General features: G+C 40.7%; 2 long non-coding RNA genes across 10 annotated transcripts in view; one reads left to right on the forward strand and one right to left on the reverse strand.

Annotated features, from left to right (window-relative positions):
• The window catches only part of LOC139751231 (uncharacterized), a 67,022-nt gene extending 43,079 nt beyond the window's left edge, over window positions 1-23,943 (forward strand). Inside the window, exons 1-6 of one of the 8 annotated variants that reach the window (XR_011713310.1) lie at window positions 11,230-11,320; window positions 13,855-14,032; window positions 17,275-17,355; window positions 17,454-17,828; window positions 18,835-19,105; window positions 23,589-23,943. This is a non-coding gene — a long non-coding RNA (uncharacterized lncRNA). Of the gene's footprint in view, window positions 1-9,377; window positions 9,650-11,229; window positions 11,321-13,854; window positions 14,033-17,274; window positions 17,829-18,834; window positions 19,106-23,588 lie in introns of those variants that run through there. The other 7 variants (XR_011713311.1, XR_011713313.1, XR_011713306.1 and 4 more) reach the window with 7 other exon arrangements.
• A 131-nt stretch (window positions 23,944-24,074) lies between these two features.
• Window positions 24,075-25,776, reverse strand: part of LOC139751232 (uncharacterized) — a 179,943-nt gene continuing 178,241 nt past the window's right edge. Inside the window, exons 5-8 of one of the 2 annotated variants that reach the window (XR_011713314.1) lie at window positions 25,442-25,527; window positions 25,104-25,189; window positions 24,763-24,847; window positions 24,075-24,179 (exon numbers count right to left, since the gene is read on the reverse strand). This is a non-coding gene — a long non-coding RNA (uncharacterized lncRNA). The other variant, XR_011713315.1, reaches the window with a different exon arrangement.

The raw sequence follows: 25,776 nt of genomic DNA on the forward strand, positions 1-25,776 counted from the left end.
TCGTGTTGTCCCGTCTCTTAACCTTGTATATATACATCATGTCTGTACTACTATGTATGTATACACACACACACACACACACACACACATATATACTATATATATATATATATACACACATATATATATATATATATATATATATATATGGTAGTCATAAAAGACGTATATGTTCATTTCACGGTTCCTCCTCCTCAAGAAAAATGAAAAACGGTAATACGTTCGCTTTATTGCCCAGAGAAAATGGGATGATCCCGTTTGTACAAAGAAAAAAAAACACAACAGAAGTTAATTTCACGGTCTACCGCCAGGGTTGTGTGTCTGTATCAGAGGCGATTCAGTGTATGAGGCAATGAAAAGTGAGTATCAGCTCACTTGAGAGAGAGAGAGAGAGAGAGAGAGAGAGAGAGAGAGAGAGAGAGAGAGAGAGAGAGAGAGAGAGAGAGAGGTTACCCGTTTTGCCAGTCCTTACGACAAGGTTCTTGCTAGGGGGGGGGGGGCAGGGCTAGCGCGTCGTGCTCACCGCAGGAAAATCTAGAGTTACGACGAACGTTAGAGGTGCGTGTGTGTGTGTGTGTGTGTGTGTGTGTGGGTGGGTTAGCTACCTGGGACAAAGGAATGGAACTCGACAGCCAAGACAGACAGACAGACAGGATAACAGACAGAGAGACAGACGGGTAAACTTAGTATACAAAGTTCTTAACAAGTTTACATCTAGTTGTAAGTTGAGTGATATCATACGATAACAAGCTCATATCCCTGTTATCTTGATCTCTGAGTAATCAGATAATAAATGAAATTATTGATTACATTTTCTGTCGTTTTCGAAGAAAGGCGACTCTCGCGATTTAGCTAAAGAAATCTAATCTCATTAATCACCAATTTCTCGATATAAGGAACGTATTACAGGTCATTAATTACGGGTCATTAATTACAGGTCATTAATCGTTTTCCTGGGATTATTCAGAGCCGCCAGTAATCACTCGATATCGGATTTAAGGATATAATCAGCCTATTAATCACTGAATGTGCGATTTAAGGAACTAATCAAAATCTATTAATCACTAAATTTGCGATTTAGAGTACTAATCACTCACACTTTTAATCACTAGATATGCGAGTTAAATATGTAATTAATCACGCATTATTATTAATCGCAAGAAATGCTCGCTAAAGTACTGATCAAAGTCTATTAATCACTAAATATACGACGAAAGGAACCAATGAGATTGCAGTAATCACCTGCCATCATAACACCTTTATAAACAAACAAACAAACAAAAAACACGCAAGAAAAATATTTTTATACTCAGGATGGCGGCTTGAAGGAGAGGCTGTTGTCTTGCCATTCCCAGGATGGCCTAGTGCGAGGGAGAAGGCGTGCAATTCCCAGGACGATCAAGTGAAGGGAAGAAGACGCGCACACAATTCCCAGGACGACCTGGTGCAGCGAGGAGGGGGGGGAGGGAGGGGGGAGGGAGAGGGGGAGGATCATGAATAAAACAAGATCTGGGGATGGGGGGGGGTGGGGGAGGGGGGAGTCTCCTCACGGAAGCTGATTTTTATTCTAGGACGAAAGAGGGAAAGGGGGGAGGGGGGGTGTTCGGATCACAGGATGGCCTTCACCCAGACGATATAACATTGTTCTACAAGATAACATGGCTGCTGAAGGATTGGTCTACAAGATAACATGGCTGCTGAAGGATTGGTCTACAAGATAACATGGCTGCTGAAGGATTGGTCTACAAGATAACATGGCTGCTGAAGGATTGGTCTACAAGGACTGTTCTTCATTAAGACAACTGTTACGTAAAATTATTTGTTTCTTTTTAAATCTTCACCCCTTCCTCTCCCCTTCCCTTCCCTTCCCCTTCCCCTTCCCTCGTCCCCTTTAAACCCTTGTCTCCATCATGCGTTGTCTCCCTCACCATCTCCCTCCCTCACTCTCCCTTATCTTACATATATTGTGGATTATCTTAGGTATATTGTGAGTATGTTTAGATGCACTGTCGAATATCTTGAAAATACGCCCTACTTCCACTACGAAAATAAGCCCCACTTCCAGAATGAAAATAAGCTTCACTTCCAAAACCACTAAATCACTATACACATATACATCTCGCATATCTATTCAGTTTAAATACATAATGTTGATAATATTTGATGGATACTCGTCCATTCACGTCTTTATTGTTAATAGAAGAAATATTTCAACACACACACACACACACACACACACACACACACACACACACACACACACACACACACACACATCACCTGCTCATATCCTCGACAAAAGTTAGTTTTAAAACCTTGTGTCTCGCGAGCTGACGTCAAAAAGATTGCCCATCTTAAGAAAAAAAAGATTGTTATGACATTATCCTGGGCGACAGTCAAAGAAAACGGAAATATCTTCTTTTCCTGAGCCACAGCTGGAGGAGAAGGTGGAGTTTTAAAATGTCCTTTTACTGGAAGCTGTAGTGTCTCTCTCTCTCTCTCTCTCTCTCTCTCTCTCTATATATATATATATATATATATATATATATATATATATATATATATATATATATATGTAATTCTAAGTTGTTTATTTTATAATAGAATAATAACTTATATACTAACTTTCTTAAGACTTATATATAGATCATAATGCCCATTTATGCATCATTTAAGAAATTATAATTCAAAATCCAGCGAACATCTTTATATGGATGAAGAACAAAGAAAGAAATAAAAAAGAACAATTACGTTGGACAAAAATGACCTTTGACCCTGGACTGGATACGTTGTTCCCATTGTCGTCCTTGTCCTAATTACCCGGTGATGATCGTTGGAATAGTGACCACCCCCCCCCCCATACCCTTAGTGCCTGTCGTTAAGAACGAAAATCCTATTTACACGGGTGAAATGTCCGTCCATAAACCAGAATTGGTAGGTATTGGAGACTAGGGTGGAAGTGGAGGAGGGGGGGGGGGGTGGCGATGGTTAGTTGTTTGTGTGGTGATTAGGAGGGTCGTTAGTTGTTTATGTGGTGATAGTGATGTTAGTTGTGTGTGTGGTGATGGTGTGGTGTGTGTGGTGTTGTGTGTGTGGTGTTGTGTGTGTGGTGATGGTGTGGTGTGTGTGGTGTTGTGTGTGTGGTGTTGTGTGTGTGGTGATGGTGTTGTGTGTGTGTGTGTGGTGTTGTGTGTGTGGTGATGGTGTTGTGTGTGTGTGTTGTGTGTGTGGTGATGGTGATGGTGTTGTGTGTGTGGTGATGGTGTTGTGTGTGTGGTGATGGTGTTGTGTGTGTGGTGATGGTGATGTGTGTGTGTGTGGTGTTGTGTGTGTGGTGATGGTGTGGTGTGTGTGGTGTGGTGTGTGTGGTGTTGTGTGTGTGGTGATGGTGTTGTGTGTGTGTGTGTGGTGTTGTGTGTGTGGTGATGGTGTTGTGTGTGTGTGTTGTGTGTGTGGTGATGGTGATGGTGTTGTGTGTGTGTGGTGATGGTGTTGTGTGTGTGGTGATGGTGTTGTGTGTGTGGTGATGGTGTTGTGTGTGTGTGTGGTGTTGTGTGTGTGGTGATGGTGTTGTGTGTGTGGTGCTGGTGTTGTGTGTGTGTGTGTGTGTGGTGTTGTGTGTGTGGTGATGGTGATGGTGTTGTGTGTGTGTGGTGTTGTGTGTGTGGTGATGGTGATGTGTGTGTGGTGATGGTGATGGTGTTGTGTGTGTGTGGTGATGGTGTTGTGTGTGTGTGTGGTGTTGTGTGTGTGGTGATGGTGTGGTGTGTGTGTGTGGTGTTGTGTGTGTGGTGATGGTGATGGTGTTGTGTGTGTGGTGATGGTGTTGTGTGTGTGTGTGGTGTTGTGTGTGTGGTGATGGTGTGGTGTGTGTGTGTGGTGTTGTGTGTGTGGTGATGGTGTGGTGTGTGTGTGTGTGGTGATGGTGTGGTGTGTGTGGTGTTGTGTGTGTGGTGATGGTGTTGTGTGTGTGTGTGTGGTGTTGTGTGTGTGTGTGGTGTTGTGTGTGTGGTGATGGTGTGTTGTGTGTGTGTGGTGATGGTGATGGTGTTGTGTGTGTGGTGATGGTGTTGTGTGTGTGGTGATGGTGTGGTAAGTGTGTGTGTGGTGTTGTGTGTGTGGTGATGGTGTTGTGTGTATGGTAAGGATATATATACAACCAGGAGCAGTGTGGTGCACTGCTCCATTCTGTCATGTAAGCTTTAACCCAGCTTGTGTTATCTGGTGTTAGTGAGCACTTACACCTCAGCTAACATCTGTTAGAAGCTAAAGAAAACGACTAAACTGAAGCTGTTCATCGCATGGGTCGCCATCCGTTTCGAAGCTTCGATTCCCAGAAGTGTAAAGCATGACATGGTCCATTGTGCGAATCTCTTATCTGCTCCGAAGCCTTGATTACCAACTCTCTGAAGCACTTGGTTCATCATGTGGCTCGTTATCTGCTTCGAAGCATCGAGTAGCAGACCTTTGAAGCATCCTTCATGTCAGTACTAATTAGATCGTTTTTACCTGGTTTGTGGCCTCGTTGTGACTAATTAGATTCCGGGAGTGTGTGTGTGTGGCAATGTTGTCTCTTTTTCTCTCCGTAAAAACACAAGTGATGAGAAATAAACAAACAAACAAAAATAAGACGAGGTTTATTCAGCATTGTTTGGGTCTTCTGGTCTGATTTGCTTTCGACAAACATATTTTAGGGCAAAAGTATATGTAAACATTCTTCCTTTGTTCTCAATCTACGTACAAAATTCCATTAGAATTGATATGATTTTTTTTTTAAGTATAAAAAATAAAGTTTGACACTTGAGATCAGTCCGGCGTTGGAGAACGCATATGATGCGTCAGATGCGTCACGCTTGGCGTAGAGTCGAGAGAGAGAGAGAGAGAGAGAGAGAGAGAGAGAGAGAGAGAGAGAGAGAGAGAGGGAGAGAGAGATTACCAGAGTCAGATAAGGAAGATGAGAAAGATAAAGGAAGCATAGAGATATACAGAGGTGTGTGTGTGTGTCTGTCTGTCTGTGTGTGTGTGTGTGTCTGTCTGTCTGTGTGTGTGTGTGTGTGTGTGTGTGTGTGTGTGTATGTTCAATTCCTGTATCATTTTCTAATTGCCTTGTTCGGTGCTGTTTGATGTAAGCGACGATCGTGAATAGTTTAGCATTGATGGTTGACCATAAGACTAACATTTTCTTATTTATTATCAAAAAAAAGTTAGCATTTATTATCGGCAAAAATCAGGCATTTCTATAATCGTTCTCTGGCTTTCACAGCACCTGACTCACAAGGACGGAAGTCCTGCAGGATATGAGGGTATATTGGTCCTTAATGTCATTTCTTCTTTTTTTTTTGTAAATATTACGTGGTTGTCCCACGTAACTCCGTGACTACGACGGTACGACCCTTGAACACGACGGTACGACCCCTCCAACACGACGGTACGACCCTTGAACACGACGGTACGACCCTTCCAACACGACGGTACGACCCTTGAACACGACGGTACGACCTCTTCAACACGACGGCACGACCCTTGAACACGACGGTACGACCCTTGAACACGACGGTACGACTCCAACACGACGGTACGACCCCTCCAACACGACGGTACGACCCTCCAACACGACGGTACGACCCTCCAACACGACGGTACGACCCTCCAACACGACGGTACGACCCTTGAACACGACGGTACGACCCCTCCAACACGACGGTACGACCCTTGAACACGACGGTACGACCCTTCCAACACGACGGTACGACCCTTGAACACGACGGTACGACCTCTTCAACACGACGGTACGACCCTCCAACACGACGGTACGACCCTTGAACACGACGGTACGATCCCTCCAACACGACGGTACGACCCTTGAACACGACGGTACGACCCTTGAACACGACGGTACGACCCTCCAACACGACGGTACGACCCTTGAACACGACGGTACGACCTCTTCAACACGACGGTACGACCCTCCAACACGACGGTACGACCCTCCAACACGACGGTACGACCCCTCCAACACGACGGTACGACCCCTCCAACACGACGGTACGACCCTCCAACACGACGGTACGACCCTTGAGGCACGACACCCAGGGCACCATACCCAGGGACTGCTCCATCGTGGGCCCCGTTATCATGGAGGCGCCCCAACATGCATGGAATTGTTCGAAGGTCAGAGAGCTTCAGCCATTACCCTGTACCCTGAGTGGTGGTTCCAGCCTCGACAACTACGCTAAGTACGACCCAAACACGACTTGTGTTCGTCTGTTTATGTCCCTCGGGGAGAGGGAGTGAGGCTCGAAAGTTCATGAAACAATTCAAAGACTTTTATGTGGCTGTTGAGTTAGATACGACTGTCTGCGGCCCTAACGAGCCCTCCATAACAAGGCAAATTACCCCACCCGCTTGATGAGGTCACTGGTGATTAGACCCTGGGGTTGTGCAGAGGGCTATGGGGGTCCAACACTCCCCCCCCCCGCCCCTCCCCCCATACCCAGGGTTCTCTAGGGGGGGGTATGTAAGGGGAGAGGAGGAGTAATGATGACGTCTCTCTCTCTCTCTCTCTCTCTCTCTCTCTCTCTCTCTCTCTCTCTCTCTCTCTCTCTCTCTCTCTCTCTCTCTCTCTCTCTCTCTCTCGCGTGTGTGTGTGTGTGTGTGTGTGTGTGCAACTAGATGGAGAAGCTCCATCACAATCCATCAACATAAACAAGACGCCGTCGTGACTCCCCCCAGAAACACCTTCCCATATTTCTTCATCGTACCCTCTTCCATTAACTCTCACCCTCCCACCGTCTCTCCATTATCTCCTTCACCTCTCCCACTCACGCACTCACTCACTCTCTCTCCTCCTTCTCTTCCTCCTCCTCTCCCACCTCCTCCTCTCCCTCACACTCTCATTATTCCTTGTCTCGCCTTCATTTTGCAGTAATCCATCTTGAAGTTCGCGATATTCCCTTCTCACAAGGCCACATCTCCTCCCACTCATCCACTCTCCCAAAGCTCTCACTCGAACCCAGAGCTTCCAGAGTGAGAGAGAGAGAGGGAGGGTCTTCCATACTACAGAGGCCCCCATGCGCCCCTTCCCCACCCCATCCTTCCCCTTTGGTTCGAAAGTCAGCCAAGGATATGTGAATTTATCTGGCCCTCCCATGCGACACTACCATACCAGACCTTCAACTATCCCCTTGGCTAATAGGGTAAGCCAGGAATGGGGGGGGGGTTTGGGGGGGCGCTGGGGGGGTGGGGAGCCCACTTTTTCTCCCAGCGTGATGGGGAGGGAGGGAGGGAGGGAGAAGTACCTGTCAGCCATCGCTTCCTTATAAAGGGAAGTTCAACCTTTATAAAGTGAAGGTCAGTGTAGGAGCAGTTGTCCAGAGGGAAAGGTTCCGTCAGGAAACCGTAGCTTTTTTTGGTTATGGCGGAACGCTCGGGTTATCCCTGTGGCTTTATAAGGTGAGACTTACAGGCTTTATAAGGGTAAACTGGTTGTATAAAGGAACTATGCCTTTATAAGGGTTACAACAGGTCTTCATAAGGGAAAAGTAGCTTTACGAAGCTACGGTTTTGTAAAGGGAACTATAGCTTTATAAGGATAACTATAGCTTTATAAGGATAACTGTAGCTTTATAAGGATAGCTGTAGCTTTATAAGGATAACTGAAGCTTTATAAAGTAAATTAAACCTTTAGCCTTGAGCCTGTGACTGGGTACGGCAGTAAGGTAGACGTTCACACGCTAGCAACTGCGAATTTCGAACTAAATCACACAACATCATCTTGCCCCCACAAGCGCATTAAATTGTATTATCCCGGGAAACCAGTGCTGGCCATTAGGGCTGGTAATCCCCTGGTATAACACAGAGATAGCGACCATCATAACCATTCTTTTATTACGCTGTGGATATCGTGTTTTATCTCTCCACGTGGAAAGAGAGACAGAGAGACATACAGACGCACTCACATATTTCTTTCCTCTAAAGAGAATCGTATAGTGAGAGAGAGAGAGAGAGAGAGAGAGAGAGAGAGAGAGAGAGAGAGAGAGAGAGAGAGAGAGAGAGAGAGAGACTATGTTCGGCAAGCACCCCAACATGGGACAGGCCCAACATGGGACAGGCCCAACTTGGACAGAACTTCCCTCCTTCTAGGATGAAGTTAAGGGTCTTTCCTTATCCCAGTATGGCGGCCACAATGTCCCCCTCTTCACATGTGTGACAATATGGCCTTTGCCTATTTATACACACGAGTCCAAACCCTTTCCAAATCTTGGTATAATGTTTCGCCCATGATTTGAGCACTGTAGCATACGGGGGGGGGGGGGACCTTATGGTAATGACCTTTGACACCCCCCCCTTAAACTTTGACCTTACGAGCGATTTTTTTTTTTAGGTCCATGATATCTGCTGCCCGGATGATAATTAGAGATATCTTTAATCTACATAATGAAGACGTATGTATTATTACCTCATTCTCTCACTGTCGTAACTCTCACTATGGCTCAGCTCACTGCCTCTTAAACACAAAGGGAATTTGCAGCCAATTGGTCCTCATGTGAATTATATTCAAATTTCACGCAGTGATATTACCTACATTAAGCGGCACTGGGTATTATAACGATTATATATATATATATATATATATATATATATATATATATATATATATATATATATATATATATATATATATATATATATATATATATATATTCTAGGAATTAGACGACTATTTGTTGGTCTTAGGTAGTAATAATAACAATTATCGAAAATATAGTGAAATTGATAAAAATCCGGAACATAATCCTGTAATATAATCTCTGACAAATAATCTCTCTCCAGCCTTCCTAATTCAAGATGATTATTATGTAAAGTCTTATTGTCTCATGTTTAGTTATTTATCTGTGTCATTATATACCATTGTTACAATTACTGTACTGGAATTGTTACCATCTGGAAATATATATATATATATATATATATATATATATATATATATATATATATATATATATATATATATATATATATATATATATATATATATATATATATATATATATATATGTGTGTGTGTGTGTGTGTGTGTGTGTGTGTGTGTGTGTGTGTTTGACGTAATGGCATCATCTCCCAAAATTATGACTTCTGAAAAGCTGTATAATATATAACGAAAATTAATACAATAATAATGATTATATATTACGTCTACTTCAGTATGGGGTGTTTTGGATCCTGGTATGGGCTGAATTTTATTTAAGTCGAGAAAATGGTATGTGTACAGTTACACTTGGCTGATATATGCAAGTCCTGATATTTTATACAAAACATCAATATTTATTTATTTTATGATGTCCTTCATTCTTTCATATTTTACATCTCAAATGCAGGACGACATCGACGATCAATATGTGTCTCCTGGCAGCACTGGCTGGGAGGTTGGCAGGCCTGACGCCTGGCCCCACCTGATAAACACACTCGACATCCACTGAAGGAGACGGGCCGGTCATGAAGGGAGAAAACGGCATCCAGCGACCGAGAACCCAAGTAGGGGGGACTGAAGTACACGTGAGACAGGTACTGAGGACTGGAGAAAACGGGAAGACTATGACCTATGGAGGAGCGACTGAAGAAAACGGAAACCCAGCGCCTTAAGGCTATGGTAAGCATATCTTAACTTTATTTTCTTTAATTCATTTCGCTTACTAATGTGACCTGAAGTGTTGTAGTTGAAGTAGTCCTTGTAGTGAGGTCCAAAGTGTTCTCTCTCTCTCTCTCTCTCTCTCTCTCTCTCTCTCTCTCTCTCTCTCTCTCTCTCTCTCTCTCTCTCTCTCTCTCTCTCTCTCTCTCTCTCTCCCCCCACAGACATATTGTGTATATCACCCATGACAACACAATCTTCTTAAACCTAAACTTCGTTCGCCAATAGAGCTTGTTATTGGCCGCATTATTGCAAGAGTTTCGACCGAGCGAGCTGTGCCAACGTGCCCGTGATCCAACAAATTGTTATTGTCAGCCGCCTGGGGGGGGGGGGGTTGCCAGCGTTCTCCAGCCGTCTATCTCGACGGGAAAGTTCGCATCGCATTTTCAGTTTATATTTTTTAACCCCTTGAGTATGACGACTTAGCTCACCCCTTAAATCGTCGTACTTAAGGGGTTAAATCATCGTACTCAAGGGGTTAAGACTTCCATAAGACAAGAGACACTTGAAATCTATTATATGACCCCGAAATACAGTTTACAGAATGACATTCCGTTTTCTTCTGGATTATCTGCATCTCTAATGATCATGAATGAGTATGGGGTGTCGCAAACCCGATAGAGCAAGGATGTGCTTAAGATAGATAGATAGATAGTTCGATCCTTAGGTAGCCGATGTCTATATTTGTTATCTTCTTTATTGATTATGGAGTAAAACAAAAAAAAGTAATTAAAGATGAACTAAGGCACTAGACATCTTTCGATAATTCGTTTCCTTTACATGAGAGTAATTCTTGCAGTTAAATATATTCATTTTAAACTCTCAGTATGTCTCGAGCATTTATAAGGGTAATATTCGTCAATTTTCATCAATTTGCAGGATAGTAGTTTCCAGTAGTGGCCAGTCCACTCCCTATTTTCTCTCCAGCTTCACCGTTTTCTTTTGAAACTTACCGTGTCCCTGGCCATTCAGAACCAGAAGTCTACAAGCCGCTCTGTACTTCCTTAAACCCATAGCTTCACTTACGACAACACTTCGTACCACAGTTCAGCCCTTAATCTAATTTAGGCATCATTAATATCAAAGTCAAACTCCTGCTCATATTAATGAAGCCTCTCTGATCAAATTAATCTCTTCCCGTCGCCCGTCACGGCCTAAGCATTTAAAGCCTAAGCATTTAAAGCCTAAGCATTTAAAGGTATTATGTATTCATAATGTTTGGCTGGCGGGGCCCAAATGGCCGACCTCAGCGCCATCTGTTATCAAGGGTTCAAATTATAGTAAAATCATTGCTATGTTTCGTGATATAACTTCATTTTTTTAATGAATATATGTAGATACGTACATTATTATTACCTATTTGTTTGTTATATACCTCCAAATGGTCTTAAGTGATAAATAATGTTTTTTACGTTTTTATTTTAGCATAATATTTGAAAAAAAAGACGTAAGGTATTATATATGCCATTTAAAAAGACGTTTGAATTATAATTACAGTTACCGACCTGACTATAAACTCCGCCCCATTTCATGACGTAAGTTAGTAAACAAATAATGGCTGCCTTGTGTCGTGATTGTGGTGATCGCTCACAAGAAAACGACCTATATCTCTTTCCCCTCCACTCCTTCCCGGTAAGATTCCCATCACATCTCGTAGTATAACATGTGGCAGTAATGACAGGGTCCTTAAATAAACTGTATGTTGTTCCTACTGACTTAAATCCATCAGTTTGTGAGCACAGTGTGTCCCGCTAACCTGTCGGATTTTCGTCAAGGCTCGGCTTTACATTCTCAGAGAAGCCGTTCTTCATGGGTGTTGCATGGTCTTGCATGACACATACATCCGGACCAGGAATGTTGTAGTGCAAAAGTTACGACGGCACGCATTGCAGTGTTGTCGTATTGTTGGTTATTACAATCCTTGTAAGTATAACCGTCCCCTCCCGCACTGAGCCAGTCAGTAACGCTTTCCCTCATGTAATCATCCAGGTAACACAGGCTTTACGATAATGCATTAATAAACCACAAAGAATTCAAAGAAATTGGTTATGATAACATTCGATTTGATGATAATTGTTTACTTGATGATATTACCGCTTAAGACATCGGACCTGTTTTCGGATGTTGAAATTATACGTATTTTACCGATGGTTTTTTGGATGCGGTTGACAACGATCCTAACCATCATTTTCTACAGCAGATCAATACCATTTGGGGATCCCCCCCACCCTGTACCCAATTATAATGAGGGACCCCTAGTGGGAAGGGAGGGGATTTGGGGGTCAGGTCAATCACAGATTGCTGTAATTGGTGATAAAATCGAAGGTCAGGATCGTCCGGATGACATCAGGAACTATCGGATATACTACTTTAATTAAAACAAATCAAAACTCACTTAAGAATTTTCTAAAACTGTAATAACACCGTTTACTTTATGTCTTTGAACTTCCGAGTCATGGAAGCCCGTAAGTTTTATTGCATAATTATGAGAATTATTATAGAGAAGAAATTAAGACCAGGAGAATTTGACTTGGATTATTTCTATTTGTATTTTACCATTATGAGTTTGGTCTGTAGTGGTGGGGGCTGTGAAGATAAGGGAAAACGTCGGGTTGGTTATCGTAAAGTACACGTGACAATTGTTACAACTTAACAGGATTATCTTCTAGTTTCCTATAGTAACTGTAGGATTTCCGAGGTTGTTTGAAGAAAATAAAGTTATTTTTTTTGAGGTCTTGCATTTACATTAAGCTGCTGAAACGTAAAGTGGTTGCTTCTGGTGGCAGGAAACAGAGGTAAACAGAGGGAATAAAATACAATGCAGACTAAATATAAATAAACACGGGACCAAAACAGTCACATTATTTTTTTCTTTTAAGAACAACATCGAAATTGAAGTAAATTTCAGTTGCTAGTGAAAGTTAGGTAAGGTTCTTACTGGTTCTGTCCAGCCCCACAAACACTTCACCTTCCTCCAACAATAAATAAATGTATTATAATTCCCCTTGATCAACACTAGCGGCCTATTGATTATATCCCTTAATAAAACATTGTTCCTGTGAGAAATGTTTATTAGATTTCACAGTAAATAAGGTCTTGACAGAAAGATATACCTGTACATGATTGGCTTTTAGAAAGTGAAAAGTATTAAATTAGAGACTTTTTATAGCATTATGTTGTAACATTTATAGTTTATAAAAGTAGTTGCAGGCACATTATGTATCATGTAGGTACTATATAGCATTACATAGCAAGAAAGAAAGTGTTTAGTAAGTGTATAGTATACAGTGTATAGTATACAGCGCAGTATAAAGTGTTATTTAACAAGAAGGAAACAGTATGTAGCAAGTAACAAACAGGATTAGATGGAAACAAACACTATGATATGCAATGAATACACTGTAGAAAAAAAAGAACACTATAGCCAAGAATGTTTTTCCTGCGAGAAATCACTAGATTTACATATATCTGAATATATGAATTTTACTTGTAGATTTAGGTTGAATGATAGACCACAGGTTTTAATGGTGAATTTTGATGTGAAAATCTTCCACGTATTTTCTAAGTGATTGGTGATCCGACGATTGTATATCCAAGTCTTCTAAAGTGATCTTCAGTAATGAGGGCAAAATGCCTCGGAATTATTATTATAATCACACTTGTCAACTCAGTTGAAATTGGTCCCGTAAATAGGAAATGGGGTTTATGTACCTGGCTGAAAAGGTTGAACAGGATTTTAATGAGTCAATATTCAAAGTGGCTGACCGATTTTATTTCCCGTAATAAAGGTGCATTTTTTTTTTTTTTTCTTTTTGTTTGAACATGATTGCACCACTTCAACGGACCTATCTGTATTTCTTTCTTTCTTTCCCTTCACAAGATGATGAGGAAGCACCTGTCTGTTGATGTTGGTTTTGACAAGATTAATGTTAACTTGTTTATTTTTTAATTTTTGTTTTTCATTTCTTTTTTTTCACTTCATGCGTCTGTGTTTGGCCCATAGTTTTTGTATCACTTACATTTATACTACTTCCCGTTTTCTTTGTACTGAGTAGAATCACTACCTCTTCCAAAGTGTTTAAAGAAAATTGATGTTTAAAGCTTTTGTAAAGTACTGAGAACTGTTTATCCTTGCATGCTAAGTATGTGTCCTTTTTTTTCCTCAGCAGGTGTGATTAATTAGAGCAAGAATGGTATAGCGAGCAGGTTGGCTGCCTGACTCTGCTGTGCCACGCCATGATCCCGGAACACTGGTTCGAGGTTCAGCGTTGACGGGGCTGCGTGTAGTTGCCCACAGGTCAGTGTAGGTTCAGCGTTGACGGGGCTGCGTGTGGTTGCCCACAGGTGAGTGTAAAGTTCTTTTTGGTGGGGGGGTAATTATTACGTTCATGCATTCCCCTACACCCCCCCCCCCCTTCTGCCAGTTATACAATAGTTATTATGCACCTCAGTTCTTTCTTGAATCCAATATATTCACAGCATCTCTTCCTTCATCCCTCCCTCCAACAATTAATTCATTTATTCATCGTTAGTCCCTGGTACCGCTTCGTTGCCTTTGTATCTTTATCATTTATCAAAGAGTCTTCTTCCAAACGTCCCAGTTTCTGATCCCATCTTTGTTACATTTACTTTCATTCATTTCATCGTGTTCCCTGGTGCACAGCTCTGCCATTTCCATCTCTTGGATATTTTCACCTTTATTGTCTATCGTGATTGTAAAGTTAAGTGCGTCTATCTGTCCAATCGAGATATTTGTCTGTATCTCTTCTCTGTCTTTCGCCTTCCATTCCCCTATCCAATTATCGCCCTTTATCTCAATCTATTTATGCCTTCACAGTAAGAATCTATATATATATATATATATATATATATATATATATATATATATATATAATTTGCTTTGTCGCTGTCTCCCGCATTAGCGAGGTAGCGCAAGGAAACAGACGAAAGAAATGGCCCAACCCTCCCACATACACATGTATATACATACACGTCCACAAACGCAAATATACATACCTATACATCTCAACGTATACATATATATACACACACAGACATATACATATGTACATAATTCATACTGTCTGCCTTTATTCATTCCCGTCGCCACCCCGCCACATAATGAAATACCAACCCCCTCCCCCACATGTGCGCGAGGTAGCGCTAGGAAAAGAAAACAAAGGCCACATTCGTTCACACTCAGTCTCTATCTGTCATGTATAATGCACTGAAACCACAGCTCCCTTTCCACATCCAGGCCGCACAGAACTTTCCATGGTTTACCCCAGACGCTTCACATGCCTTGGATCAATCCAGTGACAGCATGTCGACCCCGGTATACCGCATCGTTCCAATTCACTCTATTCCTTGCACGCCTTTCACCCTTCTGCATGTTCAGGCCCCGATCACTCAAAATCTTTTTCACTCCATCTTTCCACCTCCAATTTGGTCTCCCACTTCTCCTTGTTTCCTCCACCTCTGACACATATATCCTCTTGGTCAATCTTTCCTCACTCATTCTCTCCATGTGACCAAACCATTTCAAAACACCCTCTTCTGCTCTGTCAACCACACATCTCTCTTACCCTTTCATTACTTACTCGATCAAACCACCTCACACCACATATTGTCCTCAAACATCTCATTTCCAGCACATCCACCCTCCACCGCACAACTCTATCTATAGCCCACGCCTCACAACCATATATCATTGTTGGAACCACTATTCCTTCAAACATAACCATTTTTGCTTTCCAAGATAACGATCTTGACTTCCACACATTCTTCAACGCTCCCAGAACTTTCGCCCCCTCCCCCACTCTATGATTCACTTCCGCTTCCATGGTTCCAACCGCTGCCAAATCCACTCCCAGATATCTAAAACACTTCACTTCCTCCAGTTTTTCTCCATTCAAACTTACCTCCCAATTGACTTGTCCCTCAACCCTGCTGTACCTAATAACCTTGCTCATATTCACATTTACTCTCAGCTTTCTTCTTTCACACACTTTACCAAATTCAGTCACCAGCTTCTGCAGTTTCTCACCCGAATCAGCCACCAGCGCTGTATCATCAGCGAACAACAACTGACTCACTTCCAAAGCTCTCTCATCCACAACAGACTTCATACTTGCCCCTCTTTCCAAAACTCTTGCATTCACCTCCCTAACAACCCCATCCATAAAAAATTAAACAACCATGGAGACATCTCACACCCCTGCCGCAAACCAACATTCACTGAGAACCAATCACTTTCCAGTCATCCTACACGTACACATGCCTTACATCCTCGATAAAAACTTTTCACTGCTTTTAACAACTTACCTCCCACACCATATATTCTTAATACGTTCCACAGAGCATCTCTATCAACTTTTATCATATGGCTTCTCCTGATCCATAAATGCTACATACCATAAATGCTACATAACAAATCCATTTGCCTTTCTAAGTATTTCTCATATACATTCTTGAAAGCAAACACCGGATCCACACATCCTCTACCATTTCTGAAACCACACTGCTCTTCCCCAATCTGATGCTCTGTACATGCCTTCACCCTCTCAATCAATACCCTCCCATATAATTTGCCAGGAATACTCAACAAACTTATACCTCTGTAATTTGAGCACTCACTTTTATCCCCTATGCCTTTGTACAATGGCACTATGCATGCATTCCGCCAATCCTCAGGCACCTCACCATGAGTCATACTTACATTAAATAATCTTACCAACCAGTCAACAATTCAGTCACCCCCTTTTTTGTTAATTCCACTGCAATACCATCCAAACCCGCTGCCTTGCTGGCTTTCATCTTCTGTAAAGCTTTTACTACCTCCTCTGTTTACCAAATCATTCTCCCTAACCCTCTCACTTTGCACACCACCTTGACCAAAACATGCTATATCTGCCACTCTATCATCAAACACATACAACAAACCTTCAAAATACTCACTCCATCTCCTTCTCACATCACCACTTCTTGTTATCACCTCCCCATTTGCCCCCTTCACTGATGTTTCCATTTGTTCCCTTGTCTTATGCACTTTATTAACCTCCTTCCAAAACATCTTTTTATTCTCCCTAAAACTTAATGATACTCTCTCACCCCAACTCTCATTTGCTCATTTGCAAGAGGAAATTGTAGCAAACTCTCACTATGTTTTCTATGCTTTATATTTTACCAGACGAATCATTAATCCAGCATTATCTATCATCAGTACAGTAGTCTATCACAATCCCATCATTGATTATATATAATTAGACCTTATTACATCTTGGATTATTATTATTATTATTATTATTATTATTATTATTATTATTATACATTACACTTGATTATATTGTATGGCGGAGGTTTAAATTGTCAACTGACCAAACCCGTTATGTCATTTGTCGGGTAAATACAGGTCCAATTTTTTTGCTTAGTTTGATGAGCTAGTGCAATATACAGGGCCATTGTTTGTAAACTGTCGGTAATTGTGATTTCATTCCAGCCCTCTGGCATTATTAGAGCTGCTGTTTGTGTTATACCGTAGAACAAGATAACAAAACGCTATCTTTTATGTTCTCATTGTCTTCTAGAAATTGAACCTCCTGTTATCAATTTCTGGATTTTTCTAGAAAGGATGGCTAATTTGTTCATGCAAGATAACAGTAGTATAGGTAAGTTTCAAGTGCTTCAGATATATGGTCAATATTTGCATGTAATGAAAGGAGTCAATGTTGCTTTTGAAATATTAGTAACTTATTTAATGTTTCAGCGACTGGCTATCGTCCAGGATGTCAAACGTCAGCCAACACCAGCCATCCAGGGTGTCAAACGCCAGCCACCCTGGGTGTCAAACATCAGCCAACACCAGCCATCCAGGGTGTTAAATTCCAGACAACACTAGCCATCCAGGGTGTCAAATGCCAGCCAACACCAGTCATCAAGGGTGTTAAGCACCAGCCAACATCAACCATCCAGGGTGTCAAATGCCAGCCAACACCAGGCATCCAGGGTGTCAAACGTCAGATAACACCAGCCATCCAGGATGTCAAATGCCAACCAACACCAGCCACCCAGGGTGTCAAACACCAGCAATCCAGGATGTCAAACACCAGCCACCCAGGGTGTTAAACACCAGCCATCCAAGGTAACAATTACCACATTGAACCTCGAATTGTACATCATGGCTGGTCGAAGCCAAACTAATGTGTAGCTGTAATTAACGATATTGACTTTGATCTGGCCTTTAATATGCAAATTGTTGACTGGACAGTTATTACACGTTCAGTAAAGAGCGTTCTTGCTTTGAACCCAAATGTAACAAACCATGTAATTTAATTTTAATGTTCCTTTGTGATAAAAATTATATAGATGCATCCCTTACAGGTTAAACAGGTTCATAAGATACTCGGGTAATTATGTGAAGTCATTTTTTGATAGGGGAGAAAGAATACTTCCCACGTATTCCCTGCGTGTTGTAGAAGGCGACTAAAAGGGGAGGGAGTGTGGGGCTGGAAATCCTCCCCTCTCGTTTTTTTCTTTTTAATTTTCCAAAAGAAGGAACAGAGAAGGGGGCCAGGTGAGGATATTCCCTCAAAGGCCCAGTCCTCTGTTCTTAACACTACCTCACTAACGCGGGAAATGGCGAATAGTTTGAAAGAAAAGAAAGATGTATAAAGTGAATCTTTCTTTAGTATTTTTTGTAGTGTAATTGTAACAAAAAGTTTGTATTTATTGATGGACTTCACACTATTAGCACTTATTAATAAACAAATATCTGAGGGAGTCACGTCTCACACTGTTTAAACTTAAGTAATAATAGTAAGTAAGGGGAAGACGCAGATGTGGTTTGCAAGTACATTTCTTCGTCAGTTATCCATCACATTTATCTTTCCTACATATGAAATCCCGATCAGTTATAATGATAACTAACAACATAATTAAGCCTCTCTGTAGAATACTAGATCAACATCAGGTGTAAGAAAAAGAATATCCACCATTTTTGTGAAGACATGAATATGATATCTGTAATTATAACACATTATTCAACCTTAATGTTTGGTTCATTATGCTTGCTATGATATCCTGTAAGATGTACCACTCTGCAAGTACATTCCTCTCCTTCTTTAACACTAAAACATTATATTTTACAGATTCCTTCTGAGCCCTGTGGCAGTCCTACCCCTCCAAGACCTTCATATGGTCATCAGTGATCCTCTGACAAGTCTATGATGACCCCAGTTGTTGTTCCAACCCCCCCCAAGTCCTTTATATGGTCATCAGTGATCCTCTAACAAGTCTATGATGATCCCAATTGGGGTCGAACCCCACCCCCCCACAAGTCCTGCCTATGGTCATCAGTGATCCTCTGATAAGTCTACGATGACTCCAGTTGTGGGTCGTAACTCCCTCCAGTAGCCACTAGTAAGTCAACAGTATACTGTGTTGCAGTGTCGCTCATCATGTCCCCATCTGTGTTCTCTGAATGTCTCATCATCTCTTATAATTCCGGTAACTTGTGAAATACGTAATCTTTTTTTTTCATGTGCTTCTCGTTTTCTTGCAATGCAGTGAGCTTGTAAAATAATGTCACTGTAGTTTGAGGAGAAAGATTTGTGTGTTCATAAATAGGAGCCTGATGAATGAAAGGGCTTAGGAATATCAATGCCTAGGAAATATTGGAATAATTAATGTGCATTATTACCATCTGTCACAGACATGGCTTTATGAAATCATAATATACACATTAAACATCAGGACGTCAGATGTGTAATTATGAAAGAACTTATAATAGTCATGCTTGCAGAAATATTTCAAGTTAAATTATCGCATGTAATTTTACATTGAAGACCACAGAACTATTATCAATTATCATTATCATAAGTAGTAGTAGTAGTAGTAACAGTAGTAGTAGTAGTAGTAGCAGTAGTAGTAGTAGTATAATAGCCCTAGTACCTTTTCTGTGAGGTTTATTGAGACTGTACTCCACACGGGAGCAGATTAAGGTATGCTACCTTGCATCTGGAAGGTCCTCGAGATCACTGTATTATTTTCCCATCTGTTCTCGATCATGATGATAGATCCTTCTCGAAGGTGATTCCTCTCTTGTAGTGTAACCACCATCCACTCGGCAACCAGTAATGTCCCATATACAATATAATCACATCATGGAGTCTCTATCTCCCTAATAGGTTCCAATTCCCCTTTAGCATGGAAGGGGATTAATGCACTGCCAATACAATAACATAAAGCGACATCATACCATTGAAGGTTGTCCAGAGATGAGTGGGAATGTAATTCTTAGAAAGTTGTTACATTAAGGGTGAGAACACATTATCTTTATTCCCATTTATTGTAGATAAATCAGTGACAGACATTTGGTGGGTTGGTTATAATTTTTTCAGTAAATTAGAGAGGTTGCAGCCACCAGCCTTGCTGGAGTACAGGTAAATCATTATAATTGAGAACATTGAAGTCATAAAGTTATACTTTTTTTCATAAGGAAATTTGATAGAGTATATAGGATTTGCTTGGTCTTAATACTCGTTCATTTATATCATTTACCACGGAAGCATTCTGAGTTCCATGACTCACAATTCACTTATTTTAGTATTTGTATCATGTCAGGTTGGGATACCCTTGAGATAGGCTGTGATATGCATCCATCAGGTAGAAATATCATTTGCTAGGTTGGAGACGGCATGTGCCCGAGTAGGGATACACATGTGGCAGGGTGGGATACTTGCGCATCAGGTTGGGGTATGCATTTGCCAGGAATAGGCTGGGATATGCTCACACCAACTATTCTAAGGTGTCATCAAGTAGAACATTTACGAACAAAGATGAAACATCAAAACTAACCAGTTTGAAATCAAAGTCAGCATTGATATCATTAAGCTTAACCTACATTGTTCATGATATTAGAACTTGATATCTTACCCACTAATGGGCTTAATAAACTAACCACTTTGATCATTGATATGCGATGGAGCCCATGGAAAATTGAGCTTTGTGTTTTGATAAGTCCATACATGTATGGCAATGAAGGGGACAAAGATGACAAACCTTTTGACAAGAGAAAAGTTACCTTTAAACAACTTCAGTTCTTTATTAAAGTGAGAATTAAGTGCATCTAGGGGGTTCTTAATGAGTTTAAAGTATGTTGTATCATCACTTAGTAGGTCATTCATTTGCAGGTAATATATAAAGCTGATGGTAAAGTTCCTTCATGATTTTTTCTGTCATATTTACAATGTATTGATTGGCATTTAGAATTAGGCATCATTAAATATACACACACACACACATTTTATTGTATATAATTTCATCTGTCCAGTAGAGGAATGTAGTTTGGTTGTAGCACAGCCTTTAAGATGTAGGAGCCTCACACAAGGGACTGTAGAGTTACTTAATAAATAAGATATATATTTTTTCATTATACTTAATCGCCATCTCCTGCGTTGGTGAGGTAGCGCAAGGAAACAAACGAATGAATGGCCCAACCCACCCACATACACATGTATGTACATAACGCCCACACACACACACACAGATAAACATACCTATACATTTCAGAGTATACATACATATACATGCACAGACATAAACATATATACACATGTACATATTCATACTTGCTGACTTCATCCATTCTCATCGCCACCCTGCTACACATAAAATAGCATCCCCACCCCCTGCGAGATAGCGCTAGGAAAAGACAAAAAAAGGCCACATTCGTTCACACTCAGTCTCTAGCTGTCGTGTGTAACGCACTGAAACCACAGCTCGCCTTACAAAACTTTCCATGGTTTACCCAAGACGCTTCACATGCCCTGGTTTAATCAGTTGACAGCACATCAACCCCGGTATACCACATCGTTCCAATTCACTCTATTCCATGCGCACCTTTCACCCTCCTGTATGTTCAGGCCCCAATCGCTCAAAATCTTTTTCACCCCATCCTTCCACCTCATATAATTCTCCCACTTCTCCTCGTTCCCTCTACCTCTGACACATATATCCTCTTTAACATTCTTTCCTCGCTCATTCTCTCCTTGTGACCAAACCATTTCAACACACCTTCCTCTGCTTTCTCAACCACACTCTATGTATTACCACTTATCTCTCTTACCCTTTCGTTACTCGATCAAAATACCTCACACCACGTATTGTCCTCAAACATTTCCTTTCCAATACACCCACCCACCCTCTGCACAACCCTGTCTATAGCCCATTCCTCACAACCATAAAACATTGTTGGAACCACCATTCCTTCAAACATACCCATTTTTGCTTTCCGAGATAATGTTCTCGCCTTCCACACATTCTTCAACACTCCCAGAACCTTTGCTCCCTGCCCTGCCCTGTGACTCACTTTCACTTACATGGTTACATCAGCTGCCAAATCCACTCCCAGATATCTAGAACAATTTACTTCCTCCAGTTTTTCTCCATTCAAACTTACCTCCCAATTAACTTGCCCCTTGCTCTTATTCATATTTACTCTTAGCTTTCTTTCACACACTTTACCAAACTCAGTCACCAACTTCTGCAGTTTCTCTTTTGAACCAGCCACCAGCACTGTATCATCAGTGAACAACAACTGACTCACTTCCCAAGCTCTCTCATCCACAACAGACTGTATACTTGCCCCTCTCTGCAGAACTCTTGCATTTACCTCCCTAACAACCCCATCCATAAACATGAAACAACCATGGAGACATCACACACCCCTGCTGCAAACCTACATTCACTGGGAACCAATCACTTTCCTCTCATCCTGCACGTACACATGCCTTACATCCTCGATAAAAACTTTTCACTGCTTCTAGCAACTTACTTCCCACACCAGATACTCTTAATACCTTCCACAGAGCATCTCTATCAACTCTATCATATGCCTTCTCCAGATCCATAAATGCTACATACAAATCCATCTGTTTTTCAATGTATTTCTGACATACATTCTTCAAAGCAAACACCTGATCCACACATCCTCTCCCACTTCTAAAACCACACTGCTCTTCCCCAATCTGATGCTCTGTACATGCCTTCACCCTCTCAGTCAATACCCTCCCATATAATTTCCCAAGAATACTCAACAAACTTATACCTCTGTAATTTGAACACTCACTTTTATCCCCTTTGCCTTTGTACAATGGCACTATGCATACATATCGTCAATCTTCAGGCACTTCACTATGAACCATACATACATTGAATATCCTCACCAACCAGTCAACAACACAGTCACCCCCTTTTTTTTAATAAATTTCACTGCAATACCATCCAAACCCACCGCCTTGCCGGCTTTCATCTTCCACAAAGTTTTCACTCTCTTTTCTCTGTTTACCAAATCATTCTCCCTGACCCTCTCACTTCACACACCAAATCACCCTATATCTGCCACTCTATCATCAAAAACATTCAACAAACCAAAATACTCACTGTATCTTCTCACATCACCACTACTTGTTATTGCCTCCCCCATTATCCCACTTTGCCGATGTTCCCATTTGTTCTCTTGTCTTACGTACTTTATTTACCTCCTTCCAAAATATCTTTTTATTCTCCCTAAAATTTAATGCTACTCTCTCACCCTAACTCTCATTTGCCTTCTTTTTCATATCTTGCACCTTTCTCTTGACCTCCTGCTGCTTTCTTTTATATATATATATATATATATATGTGTGTGTGTGTGTGAATGATACATGAGTTATCTGGAAGGAGAGTAACAGTTTTGTGTAGAGTTATTGGAACAGTTCCTCTACTACTTTCTCAATCTCCTTTTCCTTACCACAGTTAGACATCTTGGACGTAAAACTTAGTGGCTGGAGATGTGCTATGGAGGCAGAGTATATCTTGGAGTCTTGTCTCACAAGTGTTCAGTAATGACTCCTCCTTACAGACACGGGATGAGGCATCGTGTTGCAGGTAACATCCTCAGCGTCAACACTTTGCTGGCCAGGGAGATCGTGCGAGCCTGCAAGACTGGTAAATTATTTCTGGCAGGCACCAAACGCAAGCCCAGCACACAACGAACCAAGACATAAGTACACACACCTATGGTAAAAAGAAAAGGAGTCAAAAAAAATTCTTCACAGAAAATTGGTTGAGAGGCCATTTTTCCTCTGTAAATTTAACTTTTCAATTGGTGTATTTACCATCAAGTTTGGGTCATTATTTTGTATAGACTGATGCATTTAAGGCACATGAATATTGTGTCAATATAATGGACTTTAATAAATTATTGAGATCCAACATTCTGTGACTTTTATAATGCCTATTTTGTAATTAAATTCAACATTTAAAAATGTAATATATATGTGTGTGTGTGCAGACACTGAACACAACATATTTAGAATTATTAATATTCTTTCTTATGTTCTCTAATTCTCTCACTGTTATCCTACCATTAGTTAGGTGCTCAAACACCAGTTGTCCGGAGTTCTTCATTTACTACACTGAAGCTTCCACTTACACAGGCATCATCAGGAAGCTACAAAAAGAGAAAAAAATAATGCGTCACAAAACTAGGAAATGAAATGAGACACAAAGCAGAAAAACACTGGGAGTAACACAACACACAGCATGTAACAGTACGTGAAACACTGAAAGCGAATCAAATGAAATTAAGAAAGCTAGTATGAGTAACATTTAAGTACAACATATTGAAAAAGAAATATAGAAACATATTTAGTTATTAATATTCTTTCTTATGTTCTCTAATTCTCTCACTGTTATCCTACCATTAGTTGGGTGCTCAAACACCAGTTGTCTGGAGTTCTTATTTTACTACACTGAGACTTCCGCTTACACAGGCATCATCAGGAAGCTACTAAAAGAGAAAAAAATAATGCGTCACAAAACTAGGAAATGAGATGCAAAGCAGAAAAACACTGGGAATAACACAATACACAGCATGTAACAGTAAGTGAAACACTGAAAGCGAATCAAATGAAATTAAGAAAGCTAGTATGAGTAACATTTAAGTACAACTTATTGAAAAAGAAATATAGAAACATATTTAGAGTTATTAATATTCTTTCTTATATTCTCTAATTCTCTCACTGTTATCCTACCATTAGTTGGGTGCTCAACACCAGTCGTCCGGAGTTCTTCATTTACTACACTGAAGCTTCCGCTTACACAGGCATCATCAGGAAGCTATAAAAAGAGAAAAAAAATAATGCGTCACAAAACTAGGGAAATGAAATGTGAGATGCAAAGCAGAAAAACCCTGGGAATAACACAACACACAGCATATAACTAAGTGTAACACTGAAAGCGAATCAAATGAAAATAAGAAGGCAAGTATGAGTATCATTTAAGTTCTACGTATTGAAAAAGAAATGTAAAAAGACATATTTAGAGTTATTAATATTCTTTCTTATGTTCTCTAATTCTCTCACTGTTATCCTACCATTAGTCAGATGCTCAAACACCAGTTGTCCGGAGTTTTTCATTTACTACACTGAAGCTTCTGCTTACATAGGCATCATCAGGAAGCTACAAAAAGAGAAAAAAATAATGCATTACAAAATTAGGAAATGAAATGTGAGACGCATAGCAGAAAAACACTGGGAATAACACAACACACAGCATATAACAGTAAGTGGAACACTAAAAGTGAATCAAATGAAATTAAGAAGACTAGTATGAGTAATAACATTTAAGTACAATGTATTGAAAAAGAACTATAGAACATAGAGTTATTAATATTCTTTCTTATGTTCTCTAATTCTCTCACTGTTATCCTACCATTAGTTGGGTGTTCAAACGCCAGTTGTCCGGAGTTCTTCATTTACTACACTGAAGCTTCCGCTTACACAGGCATCATCAGGAAGCTACAAAAAGAGAAAAAAATAATGCATCACAAAACTAGGAAATGAAATGTGAGACGCAAAGCAGAAAAACACTGGGAATAACATAACACACAGCATATAACAGTAAGTGAAACACTGAAAGCAAATCAAATGAAATCAAGAAGGCTAGTATGAGTAACATATAAGTTCAACGTATTGAAAAAGAAATATAGAAAGACATATGTAGAGTTATTAATATTCTTTCTTATGTTCTCTAATTCTCTCACTGTT

The sequence above is a fragment of the Panulirus ornatus genome, chromosome 11 (assembly GCF_036320965.1).
Source record: "Panulirus ornatus isolate Po-2019 chromosome 11, ASM3632096v1, whole genome shotgun sequence".
In the NCBI taxonomy this organism is placed as follows: domain Eukaryota; kingdom Metazoa; phylum Arthropoda; class Malacostraca; order Decapoda; family Palinuridae; genus Panulirus; species Panulirus ornatus.